Genomic DNA, 5,734 nt, shown 5'->3' with positions numbered 1-5,734 from the left:
ACCAAGCTATTTGAACATTTTATAGGGCATCAAATGAATACTAGCGCCTAAATCAGCCAGTGCTTTTTCAATATTCAGATTACCAATTAAGCAAGGGATAGTAAAACCTCCTGGATCTTTTAGTTTGGTTGGGAGCTTATTTTGGAGTATGGCGGAGCACTCCTCGTTGAGTTCTACTGTAGATAAGTCCTCAAACTTCCTTTTATTTATTAAAAGCTCCTTTAAAAATTTTGCGTATGTAGGCATCTGCGAGATAGCTTCAACAAAAGGTAAGTTGATATGTAATTGCTTAAAAAGTTCAAGAAACTTACCGAATTGTGCATCAATATGATCTCTTTTTAATTTTGCTGGATATGGAACCGGTGGTGAATATTCCTTCGGTACTGGTTTGTCACTATTTTTGGTTTTTTCTTCCCTCCTTTTACTTTCCACGGCTTCTTGTGCTAACCTTTTTTTAGATTCCACTAAAACTTTCCCACTCCTTAGTGTAACTGCTTTGACATGCTCTTTGGATTTGGTATTACTAAATAAATTTTCTGGAGGTTTTTCCGAGATTACTTTAGACAGCTGGCTTATCTGAGTTTTGAGTCCTTGGATCGATGCTTGTTGATTCTTAAGTACTGTCTTGGTATTTTGGAAACGGGTTTCTGACACCGAGATGAATTTAGAAAGCATCTCTTCAAGGTTTGGTTTTTTCTTCTGTTGATAAGGTGGCTATTGAAAACCTTGAGGATTTTGTGGCTTTGGATTTCCTTGACCTCCCCAGGAAAAATTTGGGTAGTTCCTTCAACCTGCATTATAAATATTACTGTATGGGTTATTTTGAGATCTAAAGTTATTATTACCCATATAGTTGACTTGTTCATCTTCGGTTGTGGGATTGAAGGATTGATATTCTGTATGCACACCTCCTCCGCTTGAGTCACATCTCATTACTGGATGAACCTGTGCAGAACCAAGAAAACTATCAATCTTTTTATTGAGAAGTTCTACCTGATTTGAGAGCATGGTGACTAAATCGATGTGATAGACGTTGGCTATTTTTGTTGGCTTTGTCCTCATAACTTGCCACTGATAGTTATTTAGTGACGTCTCCTCTATAAATTCATATGCATCCTCCGATATTTTATTGTTGATGGTTCTGCCAGCAGTTGCGTCAATCATTTGTCTTGTCAAGGGATTCACACCATTATAGAACGTTTGAACTTGTAGCCAAAGCGGTAACCCATGGTGAGGGCACCTTCTCAGTAAGTCCTTGTATCTCTCCCATGCATCGTAAAGTGTTTCTAAATCCATCTGCACAAAAGAAGAGATATCATTACGTAATTTAACCATTTTAGCCGGGGGAAAATATTTTAGTAAAAATTTCTCAGTCATTTATTCCCAAGTAGTGATAGACCCTCGTGGTAACGAGTTCAACCATTGTTTAGCTTTGTTTCTCAGTGAAACGGGAAATAACTGAAGATGAATGGCATCATCAAAAGCGCCATTGATTTTGAATGTATCACAAAATTCAAGAAAATTCGCCAAGTGTGTGTTGGGATCCTCATCTTACAAACCATCAAACTGAACAAACTGTTGTATCACCTGAATTGTGTTAGGTTTTAGTTCGAAATTATTCACAGCAATAGCAGGTCTAACTATACTAGACTCAGTTCCTGTTATAGAAGGTTTAGCATAATCATACATAGTACGTGGAGCAGGATTTTGATTAGCTGCAATTGCAGGAGGCAGCTGATTGCCTGGGTTTTCAACCATCTCGTCGGTTGGGGTTTGAGTATCGTATTCTCGCTCGTTCTCCGTGTAGCGTAAATTATGCCTTATTTCTCTTTGATTTTTGCAAATTGTACGATCAATTTCTTCATCAAAAAGTAATGGTCCTGATGGGTTTCTTCTAGTCATAAACTATAAAAACCTGCCAATAGAGAGAATAAGTAAATTAATAAATAATAAAATAAAATAAAATTGCAAGAAAAATAAATGGCTAAATTAATAAAAATTTAGTGTTCCTAATATTTCAGTTCCCCGACAACGCAACAAAAACTTGATCATGATTCGTAACAAGTAATAAATATTTATAATGAAGATCAAACCTAGACTAACTATTATCACGACGAAAAGGCAAGCGCACCTATCGAACAATAGTATAGTAATGGCAAGATTGGGATATCGTACCCAAGGGAACCAAAAGTACTAGTAATAACTATCTTTTTATTATCTAGCCTAAGAATAAAAGGGGTTTGTTTTAATTAACTAATTATTTAAACTAAAAACGCACAGAGAAAAGAATTGGGGAATTGCTTTTGGGAATATCGATTGACTTGAGACAATACCGAAGGAAAAATCCACATAGACTGTACTTGTTATTCTGGCTCCGAATCGAACAATTTATTCATTCAACTTGTTTCGTAGAGATCCATAAGTTATGCTAGTATCCCTATTCAGGACTAATAACGTCTAATCCCTAGATTGAATAACCGAGACTTTTATCTAATTAACACTCTAGGGTTGCATTAACTCGATCTATGGATCACCTTAATAGGTTTCACCCTAATCCAGCAAAATCTTGTCACCCTATTTCTAGGCGCGCAATCAACTCCGCTTATTTATGACAAATGTACTCTTAGACAGGGTCTATTCCTCTTCTGAATAAGAGCGTGTCTTGAATCAGTATCCTGGGATATCAAAGCAAGAATTAAGAACACATAATTAAGAACAAGTTAAATATTTATCATACGATTCAGAAAATAATAACAAGATTCATCTTAGGTTTCATTCCCCTTAGGTATTTAGGGGATTTAGTTCATTACTAAATAAGAATACAAAACATAAAGAAAACCCAAAACTCCTGAAGGGGAATTGAGGAGAGAACTTCAGTCTTGATGATGAATCCAGCTTCTGAGATGGATCAATCGACTTTCTTAGGGTAATTCTTTACCCCTCTTCTCTGTCTCCCTTTTTCTCCTCCTTTAGTGCGTATTTATAGGCTTTGGAATACCTAGAAACCCTCCAAAGTGGCCTTTTCCAAATTGGACTTATCTTGGGCTTAGCAGGGACATGCCCGTGTGACACGGCCGTGTTCGATTCGTTAAATTGCACACGACCGTGTGGGTCAATGGCCAGGCCGTGTGAATCGTGAAAGCCTTGGCCAACACCCTCGAAAGACATTGGCGTGTGAGCTGCCCGTGTGGTAAGGCTTAAGCCATGTCATCTTCTCGATTTGGTCTGTTTTGTCCCTTTTTTCTCATTTTTGGCTCCTTTTTACTCTTGGTGCTCTCCTGGGTACAAAACATGAAATTAAAGCATTAGGAGCATCGAATTCACCAATTCTAATGAGAAATCATTTATAAAATGCATTAAACATGGGGTAAAAATATGTATAATTTACGGTTTATCAAATGCAAAATAATATAAATGTACATACGATAAGAATGGCATGCTCAAACAATCATACAACACATAGGGGTATTTTGATCATTTACCTCATAGGGGTATAACAGTCATTTCATATATTAGAGTCCAAGTACACTTACTGGCCCCAACAATAGGTCTAAATTCGTTTCGTGTGACCCATGCAACCATAATAATTAAACAGCATAAATGGGCCCAAGCCTATGTGGGCCCACAAGCTTGTGTGGCCCAATAAGCCCAACTAATGGCCTTGGCCGTGCAAACTACACAACCAGCCCAACAATCTCCACCTATCCGTGCGAACTGCCCGTGCGAGGCTCACGAGCCCGTGGGACCCACACGACCCATTTTGGCCCAAAATCGACCTAAGCCTATGAACTCATTCATAGTGGCCTCTTCAATCGAATGCCCATGTTTTGAGCATTCGGCTCACCACTTGTGCGTGCGTACACTCGTGCAATACCAACAGTCGAACATTTTTGGCTTTTGTTGATCTATTGCTAATGACAGTGTGACTACACACCTTGGACGAAAATGCGCAAGTAGCCCTTGAGTCCCAAGCCTACACTTCAACAAAATACTCCATTAGTAAGAAACAACAGGATTAGCATCCCTCTACACTAATCATAACTACTTCACCAATACTTTCCATTTTCGCACCAATGAAGACTCCACCCTCACCCCAACGATCTTGATCACAAACTCCCCTAAAGATTACCTGTGTTTCAAATAGACGTATTACTAACATAAAACACGTACATGAATCTAACTGAGTGCATAGCCCCTTACCAAGGATGTTAAACTGAAACTTAGGAGGGCAATAATCGGTTCACAAACTCTAAAAGGAAGACCACCACCATAAGGCACAGCTAGCGTAGACACTCCCCTACCAAGCGCCGCCCAGAAAAAGATGTTAAGAAAAGCATAAAAGATTCGGTATAGAGAAAAGAGGTGAACAAGACCAAAGTAAAATAACAACACTTACCACCAATATCAGCAATGAAGATAAAGTCGATACCCAGAGGGTAAATGGAAATTAATATTCTGCCAACAAGGTGTATTTGCACATTAAAGAAGAGAAAAGAAGGAAATGGCAGACTTGGTCACCCTAGTCTAAACCAAAGGATTTGAGAGGTAAAGAAGCAACAGATGTTCAATCAACAAAAACAAAACGTTGAGAAAAGTTGTGAGAAAGGCGAGAGCTCAAGCACAAACAGTTAAAGAGAAAAGTAGAATAGCACTTACTAGAACCGAAAGACCCCAAATGCAAAAAACCTAAAAAGAATGAAAAACAAAGAGAGAAGGCTCTAAAAGATCATGGCTAATACCAAAAGAGGAGCACAAATTCGACACTAGCAAACCAAAAATCGAATTAGCACATTGACAAGTCCTACTTTCGGGTAACTACTTCCTCACTCCCCAACTCCCCACAATTCTCCTAAAATCTCTCCACACATCCTTCAACCTGATCAACATCCAAATTCCTCCATTATCTCCTAGATTCTCTCTCTCAACCACCCATTCAAACTCATTCAAACACTCCAATTTCGGTCAACTTAGGACACTCCCACAGCACAATAGCAAAAGTATCATCCTTGTGCGCAACACGATTCAAACTCAAGACCTCCAAGATCACTCTACACGCCCCTTGCCATTAGACTGACAAACTTCCTATGCCATACTTTATCCAATTTAATTTAAAAGACCAACTAACCAGAGGAAGGCTTAACTCAAAAAAAAACCAAAATTTTGTACTAGCCAAAGTTTGAACGCAGGACCTTCCCAGCACCTCTCAGGACACTCCACCATTGGGAAAGGCTCATGCTTAAGCAACACAATATACAAAAATAAAGACCTAATATTTTTGGGGCGTTACAACTCTACCTCGTAAAAGAAATTTTAGCTTCGAAATTTACCTGATCAAAATAGGTGAGGGTATTACTGTCGCATCACCTCCTCGGGTTCCCACGTAGCTTCCTCAGAGCTGTGATTACAGCATAGCACCTTAACCAGTGGAACAGACTTCCTTCTCAGAACTTTCACATAGCAATCTAAAATCTAAACTGGCTCTTCCTTAAAAGTCAGGTCTGGTCTAACCTCAACCTCCTCAGTCGAGACGAAGTACGTAGCATCAGAGCGATATCGCCTCAACATAGTGACATGGAACACATCATGAATCCTATCCAACTCTGGAGGTAACTCAAGTAGATAAGCAACTGGTATTATGCACTTCAATACACGATAAAGCCCAATGAACCTAGGCCTTAGCTTGCCCTTCCGACCAAACCTCAGTATCTTTTTCCACGGTGAGACCTTAAGAAAC

General features: G+C 39.0%; 1 non-coding gene across 1 annotated transcript; it reads left to right on the top strand.

Annotated features, from left to right (window-relative positions):
• The first annotated feature begins 1,222 nt into the window (after window positions 1-1,222).
• On the top strand, window positions 1,223-1,329 carry LOC121213231 (small nucleolar RNA R71). The gene has a single exon (XR_005908609.1). It is a non-coding gene; the product is annotated as a small nucleolar RNA R71 (small nucleolar RNA).
• The last annotated feature ends 4,405 nt before the right edge of the window (window positions 1,330-5,734 follow it).

The sequence above is a fragment of the Gossypium hirsutum genome, chromosome A13 (genome assembly GCF_007990345.1).
Source record: "Gossypium hirsutum isolate 1008001.06 chromosome A13, Gossypium_hirsutum_v2.1, whole genome shotgun sequence".
NCBI classification, from domain to species: domain Eukaryota; kingdom Viridiplantae; phylum Streptophyta; class Magnoliopsida; order Malvales; family Malvaceae; genus Gossypium; species Gossypium hirsutum.
The sequence above is the reverse complement of the archived record's forward strand: the minus strand, read 5'-3'. Positions and strand labels throughout refer to the sequence as shown.